Below are 13,317 nucleotides of genomic sequence, written 5' to 3'. Positions count from 1 at the left end.
TGAGGCCGCATACGCAGTACGCTTCAGCCTATTTGGATGACATTGTCATTTACAGCTTGGACTGGGAGACTCATCTCCAGAAAGTACAAGCTGTGATTGACGACCTGTGGGAGGCATGTCTAACCGCGAACCCCAAGAAATGTCACATCGGGCTAGAAGAAGCCCGGTATTTGGGGTATGTAATTGGGAGGGGTGTTGTTAAACCCCAGGTTGATAAGATTCAGGCAGTTCAGGACTGGCTGCAACCTGTCAACAAGAAGCAGGTGCAAGCCTTTCTGGGGATTGCCGGCTATTATCGCCGGTTCATACCCAATTTTGCAGCCATCGCTACCCCCCTGACGGATCTTACAAAAGGGAAAGACTCCGTCATGATCAAATGGAATTTAGCGGCTGAAGAAGCCTTCCATAGCCTAAAATGGGCACTTTGCTCTCAACCCGTACAGGTGACTCCGGACTTCTGCAGCGAGTTTGTGGTACAAACGGATGCCTCTGATACGGGTATCGGGGCCGTACTGTCACAAGTGAGGGACGGAGTGGAACACCCAGTCCTCTATCTCAGCAGGAAGCTGAATAAACATGAGCAAAAGTATGCGGTAGTAGAAAAAGAGTGCCTCGCCATTAAGTGGGCTCTAGAGGCCCTCAAATATTACCTGGTGGGCCGAAAGTTCAGGCTGATCACTGACCATGCCCCTCTCAAGTGGATGCACTTGCACAAGGAACGGAATAGCCGGGTGACCCGGTGGTTCCTTGCCCTGCAGGCCTACACTTTTATGGTGGAGCACCGCCCAGGGGTACAGATGGGGAATGCAGATGCCCTGTCCCGAGTGCACTGTTTGGCGAGTGTCATTGCTCGACCAGAGTGGTCTGAGCAGAGGGGGGGGATATGTGAGAATCATGTGGGAATAGTGGATGAGGGCAGGTATATCTCGCCCAGATACCTTTCCTATGTGGCCTAGTCTGGTCAGTATCTCACCTGGTTACTAATGAATAATGGGAGGGCGGATATAAAAGGATGCCAGGTGGTTGTGTGAGTGTCTCAGCCTGGGAACACAGAGAGCCTGTCTGTGTGAGAGACACAGGTGAGTGAAAGCAGTGCCCACTGCAACTGTGGTTTGGCTGGACGGTAGAAGCCCGCCAGTTGGTAGTTAGGTTGTACCTTGTTTAGTTAGTGCCGGACAGGCAAGGATTTGTTTTATGTTTTTTTCTTTTTGCCTTGCTGTCACCTTTAATAAATCTGACCCAGTGTCAGTTATACCCGGACCCCGGCTGTGCGCCTGAGTTTCATGCTGAACGCACGTGGCCTTTGACCCCAGCAAAGACGATCCCGGAGTGTTTTATCACACAATATAAAACCAAAAAACAACGTGGTTAAATTCAGACACCGGGGAATTAGTGAATTCATCAGTACACCTGTACACCTGACGCCTTTACCCCTCTGTGTCTCAGAACAACCAAAGGAGATCCATATAGAAACGTTTGGAACATTCTCACCACATCCGTAGGCGATAAATTCTCCAATATCATAGAAAGGACCTTTATTTTATGGAGCAATTTCAAGGGTGCTAACACTTTCGGCCATGACTGTATTTAATTATGTATACAGTTTGTACTTTGAAATCTAATGACATATCCACTGTAAGTAATAGGCAGTAGCCCTTATTGGACCTTCAGTAATCGGTTATTTGTAAGAAAATGTGTTGTGCTTGACTATCCTGCAACACCACCTCTTGGGTTATTTAGCACTGCACAGTGTCCACTGATATCAATGGCCCCGATTCATCAAAGCAATTACACCAGAATTTTTGTGTAAATTCATTTGAAAAATCACAACATTTTTGTTCAACATGGAGTTGTGCAAACATTTTATGACATTTTGGGGTTTCCCTCCAGTTTCGTTCAGCTCCACCAAAATGGGCGTAACAGGGGCAGAATAGAGGCTCACTGTGACATTTGGGTTTCCCATGTTAAAAAATGTCTCACTGTAAGAAAACCTCCTAAAAACAAAGTATATTAATACATTAAAAAGGACCTGGTAAGGTAGTCCCATGATAAGGACAGAAGGGCGGTATAACAATAAAAATATAATATGGGAATAATTTATAGATAGCAGAAAGTCAATAAAGTCTACAAAAGAGAGGGGATAAATCACTCTATTAAAATTAGGCTACTTTCACACATCCGTTTTTTTGCCGTCAGGCGCGATCTGGCGTGTTTTTTAAAAAACGGATCCGTTTTTTTTCCACTGGATGCATTTTTTCTCATTGACTAGCACATGCGCCGGATCGCGCCGCATGTGCTTACGTTTCGTCTGTTTTTTTCTGAATCCGTCTACAATTTGGTTTCCGGTGGCCGGACACAACGCGTCTTGTAACTTTTTTTGTCCGGCGAAAAAAACGGACAGCAGCGGATGCGGCGCTACCGGCTCTTGGGTACAGTGCAAGTCAATGGACAAATCCGGCCACCGGATGAGTCTTTTGCCTGATCCGGCCACCGCATTCAGTTTTTCTCCTCTGAGCATGCCCAGACCATTCTCTCTCTCTCTCTCTCTCCTCCCAGACATGCACACACTTCATTTCTCGGGGTCACAAGTTCAGAACGCATCAGGCTAAAAAAAGGATCCGTTGCATCAGTTTTTCCCCTAACTACACCGGATCCGTCTTTTTCCATATTGGACGGATTGTGCCTGACGGCAAAAAACGGATGTGTGAAAGTGGTCTTAGATAATGATGTAAAGCGAAACTTGTCAGGAAAACACCATTAGATCCTAATATGCCCAATATCTATCAACTGCCTAGAAAAGTGGAAGTGTTTAGAAGCCAAAACAATACAACCACAATGTAACAGACCAAGTAATGTCAGAGAGGGGACGAGTTCTGAGACCCATAGTATGTAAAGGCGGTAAGGATGACGTTCCATCTTGTACCATACCCTAGTTGCTAAATGTTTGTGAATGTATTTTACATGAGTTTTACTGTATTTTAACTGTCCAGCATTGTAGTTAAAGGGTCACTGTCGGGACATATATGACCTATTAATATGGGCATACAGGTAATAGAAATGTTACACTAGTCCTGCCTGTATGCCTCATATTCATGGTCTTAAAGCTGAGAAATGTTATATTCTTTCTTTATGTTAATGATTTCTTCCAGACTCCAGCGGTGTGCAGGGCCTGGGAGAAATCCCTGCCTACTCTCTTCATTATAATATTACTCCCCTCCCATCAACGTCAGTTATGGCCCTGGAATCCTGCGCCTCCACCCTGCACTCCCTCAGAAATACGTACCTCATCCTCCCTTCTATGCGCGCTGCATTCAGGGATCTTCTGCGCAGGCGGTGGAGAGTCACTGTGAGCTTCAGTGTGGTTGCCGATAAGGTGATCCCCCCACTTCCTCCCTGCACAGTTATCTCTAGGAACTATTGGAGCACCCTGGCGCAAGAGCGCAGGGCAGGGCCGTGGGGTACTCGGTACCTGGCCCGTCAACTTCAATGGAGGACGGTGTCACGGCAGCAGCGACCCGGTTCGTGGCCCTGGGGCGTCCATTAAATAATAAAATAGGGGGAAAAGGGGAAAAGTTGCTTGTGATGCTGTTAGATATGGTAAAAATGAAGATAAAGTTTATAGATGAATAAATACGTGGTACCGTGCCACCTGTGGTATTCTGGTCAGAGGTGACCAGCGCTGCGGTGTTGTTCCCCTGAGACTGTTGGTGTGTCGCAGCTGAGGTGAAAATAGCTCTCCACAGGTAGAGCAATAGTCCCAGGGCAAAGGTGTTTGGTTAATAGTTAAGATGGCTGTGAATGTTGGGATGCAGAGAAATGAGAGGAGGACACAGAGAGGTGCAGTTTCTTTACCTTTTACTGGTAATTGGTTGCAATCCGGAGTACCACATACAGGTGATGGCTTGAGTCCGGCTCGCCTGGAGGCATTCAGGGGATCCACCTTGACAGGTGGGGGTTTAGGACCTTCCTTCTGCGCTTTGTGTGTGGGTCTCTGCTGTTTATAACTAAGCTGAGACCCTCTATTTGTGATGATTTCTCTAACCTGTACGGCTGTCAGCGTGAGCCTATTCCACAGGTACCGTCGTTTTGACCGTCAGCCCCGGGCTCCTTATCTGCTGCCGTGCCTCAGGTGTTCAATGTCGCACAGGAACTTACAGTCCCCTGTACTTTCAGATTCGACGATCAGGATATTCAGCTCCTGACCACCAAGGACTCAGGCGTCCCTTTTCTCTCTATTAGCACTTCGCTCTGGGGTCTGCTATAGGCAGTTTTTAGCTTCCCCAGAGCCTCTCTGTCTCTGCTTGTGTCCTTTCCTTCTTCACAGATCAGCTTCCCCTCACCAGCTCCTCACAGATCAGCTCCCCGTCCTGAACTGACTGGATCTTCCAGAAAGATCTTTTTACCTCACGTTTAACTGTCTTGTCATTTGCTCCCAGCTGCTCTCGTTTCCATGACAACTTCCTCAGCTCACTTCTAGCTGACTCACCAACCCCCTCTGCTGGCCAGAATTTATAAGGCAGCTCCCTTTTCTGACCTGCAGCAGGAATTGTGATTTAATCTATGTTACCTGGCATGGGGGTCCCATTTCTGCCTCCAAGCATGCCTTCACCTCTTAGAGGGAGGCAATGTCACTTTGACAAACCGGACTCTTGGGTGAAGTTGCAGCTAGTGATTCCTCAATTCTAGGTAATGGGTAAGCGTCTTTATGTGTAATGCTGTTAATCTGCCTGTAGTCTACACACATTCTCATAGTACCATCTTTCTTCTTAACGAGGACTAATGGAGCTGCCCAGAGACTACAACTATCTCTGATTACCCCAGCCTCCTTCGTCTCCCGTAACATACTCTTGGCACATTGATAGTGTGCTGGGGGTACAGGCCGGTGCCTCTCTTTAATGGATGGATGATCTCCGGTGGGGATATGATGTTGAACCCCTTTTGCCTGCCCAAAGTCTAGAGGATGTTTGCTGAAGACCTGTTCAAATTCTCGAGCCACCCGGTAAACCCCATGTTTTTGGTGCGAAGGAGTAGAGTCAGTGCCTACGTGTAGCTGCTGACACCAATCCTCCTGCTGCCCTTCAGAGCCATTCTCTTCCACCTTGTCAGACCGAAGAAAGGGTTCTAGTGCCTCTATTGCATTGTTACTGACAGTGAACAATTTAGCAAGGGTGGCATACCGAGGTAAATGGACCTCCCTCTCCCCACAATTTAAGATGCGTATTGGTACTCTCCCCTTACGGACATCAACTACCCCTCTGGCTGTCAGGATAGTGGGCCTATTATCAGAGTACATGGGTTCTACCATGGCTTGTTAATCTTGACCCCTTACGCCTATTGCTGTCCGACACCAAACTAACATTTCACTTCTGGGAGGTACTGTAATGGGGAAAGGATCACTTACTCTGACACTGCCGACTTCTCCACCAGACAGCTCTACCTGTTGCCTCTGCATCAGGGCTCTGATCTCTTTTTGCAGAACCCGTTGCTGACTGGAGCTGGCATTCTCGGCTACCTGTTGTAACAAAGCAATATTTCTCCAAGACAATATTCTATTTCATTAGTGCCTAAAGTGATCATAGGATGGCATTCTCGTTAGTCAATATCTACTATAATCAAACCTTGCGATTGCAATTCTACTCGGCCAATCTTGATGGTCACCTCTTTATAAGGCAGCTCCCTTTTCTGACCTGCAGCAGGAATTGTGATTTAATCTATGTTAGGTGGCATGGGAGTTCCCTTTCTGCCTCCAAGCATGACTTCACCTCTTAGAGAGAGGCAATGTCACTGTGACAACCGGACTGTGGGGTGTCACACTATATGAACATAGTGATGACTATGCAAGGAGAAAGTGGGGAGAGCACTTTATCGTCACACACACTGGAGCGGAAGTATGTACCTGTATGCCCATATTAATAGGTCATATACATCCCGGGGGCTGACAGATTCCCTTTAATATCATCAAAAAGACTTGGCACTCAAGTGAAATGTGTTGAAAATAAGATTTCCTTTTATTTTACATACATTATTTGCTGTGAAAATTTTCTGCCTGCACACAGACCTTCATCAGAACTGTATGCCTGTGAAGGAGGAACCTGGAGTATAGGTGCATGGAATAGCGAGTACCTCAGTGATGCTACTCGCTATTCCATGCGCCTGTAGTCTATGTTCCTCCTTCACAGGCATACAGTTCTGATGAAGAGTTCCAAGTCTTTTTGATGATATTATGATTGGGCCAGATACCCTACATGTGCATGTGGCGCCCCTGAGGGTTCAGTCGCCACAGAGGTACTGCACCTCCTCCTGAGGTGTGGTGCTCCACCATCCAGGTAAGGTGGAGACCCCAGACCATGTTCCAACACCTGCATCCCACACAACACAGTAGTGTAGCAAAGCACCCTTTGGTGGCTCCCTGCTTGGAACACGAAGCGTGCTGGGAGGTGGGTGGAGTTTAGTTTGCACTAAAGAGCGGGAAGAGGATAGGATATAGGGAGTTAGTCACAGAAGTCTGACGAGGCCAGACCTGTGTAAGGAGATCCCCTGAGAGGGATGGAGAAGGAAAGTGCTGCAGCTGACCTCAGTGATCTGGGTCAGCTGGCACAGGAAAGGAACACTGAAAGAAAGCCTGACTCTCCATAAGAAGGAAAGGATTAGTACGGAACGTGAGGAGAGGAAGAGAACAGAGGATTGAGGGTTAGAAGAGAACCCCTCTCAAGTTCTAGGCGCAAGGCCGGGGTCCGGTCCCCGAGGTTGTTTGGATACTTATGGTCCCGCAGGACCTGGAGGAATAGAATCATAGAATCATAGAATCGTAGAGTTGGAAGGGACCTCCTGGGCCATCTGGTCCAACCCCCTGCTCAAAGCAGGATTCGCTAAATCATCCCAGTCAGATGTCTGTCCAGCCTCTGTTTGAAGACTTCCATTGAATGAGAACTCACCACTTCTCGTGGCAGCCTGTTGCACTCATTGATCACTCTAACTGTCAAAAAGTTTTTTCTAATATCTAATCTGTGTCTCCTCCCATTCAGTTTCATCCCATTGCTTCTAGTCTTTCCTTGTGCAAATGAGAATAAAGTTGATCCTTCTACAATGTGACAGCCCTTTAGATATTTGTAGACATCTATTAAGTCTCCTCTCAGTCTTCTCTTTTGCAAACTAAACATTCCCAAATCCTGCAACCTTTCCTCATAAGACAGGGTTTTCAGACCGGTCACCATTCTGGTCGCTCTTTTCTGAACTTAATCCAGTTTTTTTTTTTTTTAAATGTGGCACCCAAAACTGGACACAGTATTCCAGATGAGGTCTGACCAAAGAGGAGTAGAGGGAAATAATGACTTCACGTGATCTAGACTGTATGCTTCTGTTAATACATCCTAAAATTGCATTTGCCTTTTTTTGCTGCTGCATCACACTGTTGACTCATATTCAGTCTGTGATCTATTAGTATACCCAAGTCTTTTTCACATGTGCTGTCACTTAGCCTTATTCCTCCCATTCTGTATATGATTTTTTCATTTTTATAGCCCACATGTAGTACTTTGCATTTCTCCCTGTTAAAAACCATTCTGTTGGTTGCTGCCCACTGCTCCAGTTTATTTATATCTTTTTGAATCCTCTCTCTCTTCTCTAGTATTAGCTATCCCTCCTAGCTTTGTGTCATCAGCAAATTTAATCAGTTTACCCTCAATTCCTTCATCTAAATCGTTGATAAAGATGTTGAACAATACAGGGCCCAGGACAGAGCCCTGTGGTACCCCACTTGAGACATTCTTCCAACTGGATGTGCAGCCATTTACGACCACTCTTTGGGTCCGATCACTAAGCCAGTTATGAATCCACCTAACAGTTGCCTTGTCCATTCCATACTTAGTCATTTTTTCAATAAGGATTGTATGAGAGACTTTGTCAAATGCTTTGCTGAAGTCAAGATATACTATATCTACAGCATTTCCTTGATCCACCCAATCAGAGATACCGTCAAAGAAGGAAATTAAGTTAGTCTGACATGACTTATTAGTTACAAACCCATGCTGACTCTGTTTAATCACTTCATTCTTATCCAGGTATTGACATACATGTTGTTTAATAATTTGTTCAAAGATCTTTCCTGGTATAGAAGTCAGACTCACCGGCCTATAGTTGCCTGGGTCCACCTCCTTCCCCTTTTTGAAGATAGGAACAACATTTGCTCTTCTCCAGTCTTCTGGCACTTCTCCTGTTCTCCAAGAATTTTCAAAGATTATGGAGAGGGGTTCAAAAATTTCTTCTGCTATCTCCTTCAGTACTCTGGGGTGTAATTCATCTGGACCTGGAGACTTGAATTCATTTAGGTTAGCTAAGTGTTTCCTCACTATCTTTCTGTTTATAGATATCCTGGATTCTTCTATTCCCTTAATAGGACAGTGAAGAACAGTTGATGTTACATTTCCTTTCTGAGAGAAAACAGATGCAAAATAGGAATTTAAAAGTTCAGCCTTCTCAACATCCTGTCTTACCATTTCATCATTTTCATCCTGTAAAAATCCTATAGCATCTTTGACTTTTCTTTTACTTTTGACATATCCCCAAAATCCTTTATTATTGCTTTTGACATCTCTTGCAAGCCTCAATTCATTTTCAGCTTTAGATAATCTGATTTGTGCCCTGCAGGTTCTGCAGACAGTATTATATTCTTCTTTAGATATGCCTCCCTCTTTCCATTTTATAAACATTTTTTTCTTCCTTTTTAGCATGTGCTTAAGTTCTGTGTTCATCCATCCTGGTTTCCTTAAATGCTTCCTATTCTTCCCTCTTTTTGGAATTGTTAACAACTGTGCTTTGAGAATTTCATTTTTCAAGATTTCCCATCCTTCATGGACATTTTTGTCTTTAAGGATATCCAGCCATTGGATCTCTCCAATTCTCTTTCTGAATCCCTTAAAATCTGCCTTTCTGAAATCTAACCTTGACATCTGAGTCTTTACAGGTCTTCCGCCTCTAGTTATCCAAAATTCTAAAATAGCATGGTCGCTACCTCCTAGAGTCCCAGCCACTTTTACCTCCTCAACCATTTCCTCCCTGTTTATAAGGATTAGATCCAAGGTAGCAGTTCCCCTTGTTTTCTCCCCTACCTTTTGGAAGATAAAGTTGTCAGCAAGAGAGGATAAGAATTTCCTTGATCTGTTAGTTTTGCCTGAGAGAGATTCCCAACAAATGTCTGGATAGTTGAAATCTCCCATGACAACTATGTCATATTTTTTGGCGAACTTGGCCATTTGATGCAGAAAGAGTTCATCCATATCTTCAGCTTGCACAGGCGGCCTGTAGTAAATGCCTACAATGGTGTCCTTTCCATTGTTCTGTCCTTGTATTCCTACTAGTGTTGAGCTTTCCGATACCGCAAGTATCGGGTATCGGCCGATATTTGCCGTATCGGAATTCCGATACCGAGTACTGATACTTTTTTCGTATCGGATACCGGAATCGGAAGTCCAAAATGCAATGAGCCACTTTTGTGGCTCTGATTGGCTGCTGAAATGACGTCATCATGATGCGCTGTCTGTGCGCATCATGATGCGCCGTCAGTTCGGGCCTTCGGGGGGGTTGTGCCGACTGTCCGGGGGTCTGTACCGGCCTGCCGGTGGTCTGTGCAGGCTTCGGTGGCCTGTGCCGGCCTGCCAGGGGGGCTGTGCCGGCCTGCCGGTGGTCTGTGCAGGCTCCGGTGGTCTGTGCCGGCCTGCTGGGGGGCTGTGCCGGCCTGCCGGTGGTCTGTGCAGGCTCCGGGGGTCTGTGCCGGCCTGCCGGTGGTCTGTGCAGGCTCCGGTGGTCTGTGCCGGCCTGCCGGGGGGCTGTGCCGGCCTGCCGGTGGTCTGTGCAGGCTCCGGTGGTCTGTGCCGGCCTGCCGGGGGGCTGTGCCGGCCTGCCGGTGGTCTGTGCAGGCTCCCATGCAGCAATGGCATAAAGTGAGACTAGGGACTTTTTTTTTACAGTGGTGGAGGAATACAGTGCGGAAGGATACCTACCTTCCGTCATTGTATTCCTGGAGCTGGTAGAGAACGGTAGCATCAGCTGATGCTGCTGTTCTCCACGCAAGATGGACGTGGGACCCTCGTGGACTTCTGCGGATCGGGGTAAGTATATTGGTGTTTTTTTATTTTGATATTTATTCCTCAGGCGACAATGGCTTCGGGGATCAAAGTGACAAGTGACGGTGAGTATGTACTCTATGTTATATGTACTGTATGTCTATATGTATGTATTGTATGTAGTATATATGTATGTTGCATGCATGTAGTATATATGCAGTATATATGTAGTATGCCTGTTGCATGCATGTGGTATATATGTAGTATGTATATTGCATGCATGTAGTGTATGTATGTAGTTTGTATGTAGCATGTATGTAGTATGTATGTAGTATGCATGTTACATGTAGTATATATAGTATATATGTAGTATGCATGTTGCATGCATGTAGTATATATGTTGTATGTATGTTGCATGCATGTAGTATATATGTATTATGTATGTAGTATGTATGTAGCATGTATGTAGCATGTATGTAGTATGCATGTTGCATGTAGTATATATGTAGTATGTATGTTACATGTAGTATATATAGTATATACACTCACTGGCCACTTTATTAGGTACACCATGCTAGTAAGGGGTTGGACCCCCTTTTGCCTTCAGAACTGCCTCAATTCTTCGTGGCAGAGATTCAACAAGGTGCTGGAAGCATTCCTCAGAGATTTTGGACCATATTGACATGATGGCATCACACAGTTGGCGCAGATTTGTCGGCTGCACATCCCTGATGCGAATCTCCCGTTCCACCACATCCCAAAGATGCTCTATTGGATTGAGATCTGGTGACTGAGGAGGCCATTTGAGTACAGTAAACTCATTGTCATGTTCAAGAAACCAATCTGAGATGATTCGAGCTTTATGACATGGCGCATTATCCTGCTGAAAGTAGCCATCAGATGTTGGGTACATTGTGGTCATAAAGGGATGGACATGGTCAGCAACAATACTCAGGTAGGCTGTGGCGTTGCAACGATGCTCAATTGGTACCAAGGGGCCCAAAGAGTGCCCAGAAAAAATTCCCCACACCATGACACCACCACCACCAGCCTGAACCGTTGATACAAGGCAGGATGGATCCATGCTTTCATGTTGTTTACGCCAAATTCTGACCCTACCATCCGAATGTCGCAGCAGAAATCGAGACTCATCAGACCAGGCAACGTTTTTCCAATCTTCTACTGTCCAATTTCGATGAGCTTGTGCAAATTGTAGCCTCAGTTTCCTGTTCTTAGCTGAGAGGAGTGGTACCCAGTGTGGTCTTCTGCTGCTGTAGCCCATCTGCCTCAAAGTTCGACGCACTGTGCGTTCAGAGATGCTCTTCTGCCTACCTTGGTTGTAACGGGTGGCAATTTGAGTCACTGTTGCCTTTCTATCAGCTCGAACCAGTCTGCCCATTCTCCTCTGACCTCTGGCATCAACATGGCATTTCCGGCCACAGAACTGCCGCTCACTGGATTTTTTTTCTTTTTCGGACCATTCTCTGTAAACCCTAGAGATGGTTGTGCGTGAAAATCCCAGTAGATCAGCAGTTTCTGAAATACTCAGACCAGCCCTTCTGGCACCAACAATCATGCCACGTTCAAAGGCACTCAAATCACCTTTCTTCCCCATACTGATGCTCGGTTTGAACTGCAGGAGATTGTCTTGACCATGTCTACATGCCTAAATGCACTGAGTTGCCGCCATGTGATTGGCTGATTAGAAATTAAGTCTTAACACACAGTTGGACAGGTGTACCTAATAAAGTGGCCAGTGAGTGTATATATAGTATGCATGTTGCATGCATGTAGTATATATGTTGTATGTATGTTGCATGCATGTAGTATATATGTATTATGTATGTAGTATGTATGTAGCATGTATGTAGTATGTAGCATGCATGTAGTATGTAGCATGTATGTAGTATGTGTTACATGTAGTATATATGTAGTATGCATGTTGTACGTATGTAGCATGTATGTAGCATGTATGTAGCATGCATGTAGTATGTTGCATGTATGTAGCATGTAGTGTGTATGTTGCATGTATGTAGCATGTAGTATATATGTAGTATGTATGTTACATGTAGTATATATAGTATATATGTAGTATGCATGTTGCATGCATGTAGTATATATGTTGTATGTATGTTGCATGCATGTAGTATATATGTATTATGTATGTAGTATGTATGTAGCATGTATGTAGCATGTATGTAGTATGCATGTTGCATGTAGTATATATGTAGTATGTATGTTACATGTAGTATATATAGTATATATATAGTATGCATGTTGCATGCATGTAGTATATATGTTGTATGTATGTTGCATGCATGTAGTATATATGTATTATGTATGTAGTATGTATGTAGCATGTATGTAGTATGTAGCATGCATGTAGTATGTAGCATGTATGTAGTATGTATGTTACATGTAGTATATATGTAGTATGCATGTTGCATGTATGTAGCATGTATGTAGTATGTATGTAGTATGCATGTAGTATGTTGCATGTATGTAGCATGTAGTGTGTATGTTGCATGTATGTAGCATGTAGTATATATGTAGTATGTATGTTACATGTAGTATATATATTATATATGTAGTATGCATGTTGCATGCATGTAGTATATATGTTGTATGTATGTTGCATGCATGTGGTATATATGTATTATGTATGTAGTATGTATGTAGCATGTATGTAGCATGTATGTAGTATGTATGTTGCATGTAGTATATATGTAGTATGTATGTTACATGTAGTATATATAGTATATATATAGTATGCATGTTGCATGAATGTAGTATATATGTTGTATGTATGTTGCATGCATGTAGTATATATGTATTATGTATGTAGTATGTATGTAGTATGTAGCATGTATGTAGTATGTAGCATGTATGTAGTATGTTACATGTAGTATATATGTAGTATGCATGTTGTATGTATGTAGCATGTATGCAGCATGTATGTAGCATGTAAAAAATTTTTTTTTTACATTCAACACATTAGCCGGATGATGGGACTACTACTGTCCCATCATTGGCTAATGTGTCAATCACTGTCATGGTAGCAGGCATCGCCCGATGGGACTTGTAGTCCCATCGGACGATGCCTGCACAGACTACCGGAGCCTGCACAGACCACTGGCAGGCCGGCACAGCCCCCCGGCAGGCCGGCACAGACCACCGGAGCCTGCACAGACCACCGGCAGGCCGGCACAGCCCCACAGCAGGCCGGCACAGACCACCGGAGCCTGCACAGACCACC

The sequence above is a fragment of the Dendrobates tinctorius genome, unplaced genomic scaffold (genome assembly GCF_039654945.1).
Source record: "Dendrobates tinctorius isolate UK_male_01 unplaced genomic scaffold, ASM3965494v1 ptg000032l, whole genome shotgun sequence".
NCBI classification, from domain to species: Eukaryota; Metazoa; Chordata; class Amphibia; order Anura; family Dendrobatidae; genus Dendrobates; species Dendrobates tinctorius.
The sequence above is the reverse complement of the archived record's forward strand: the minus strand, read 5'-3'. Positions refer to the sequence as shown.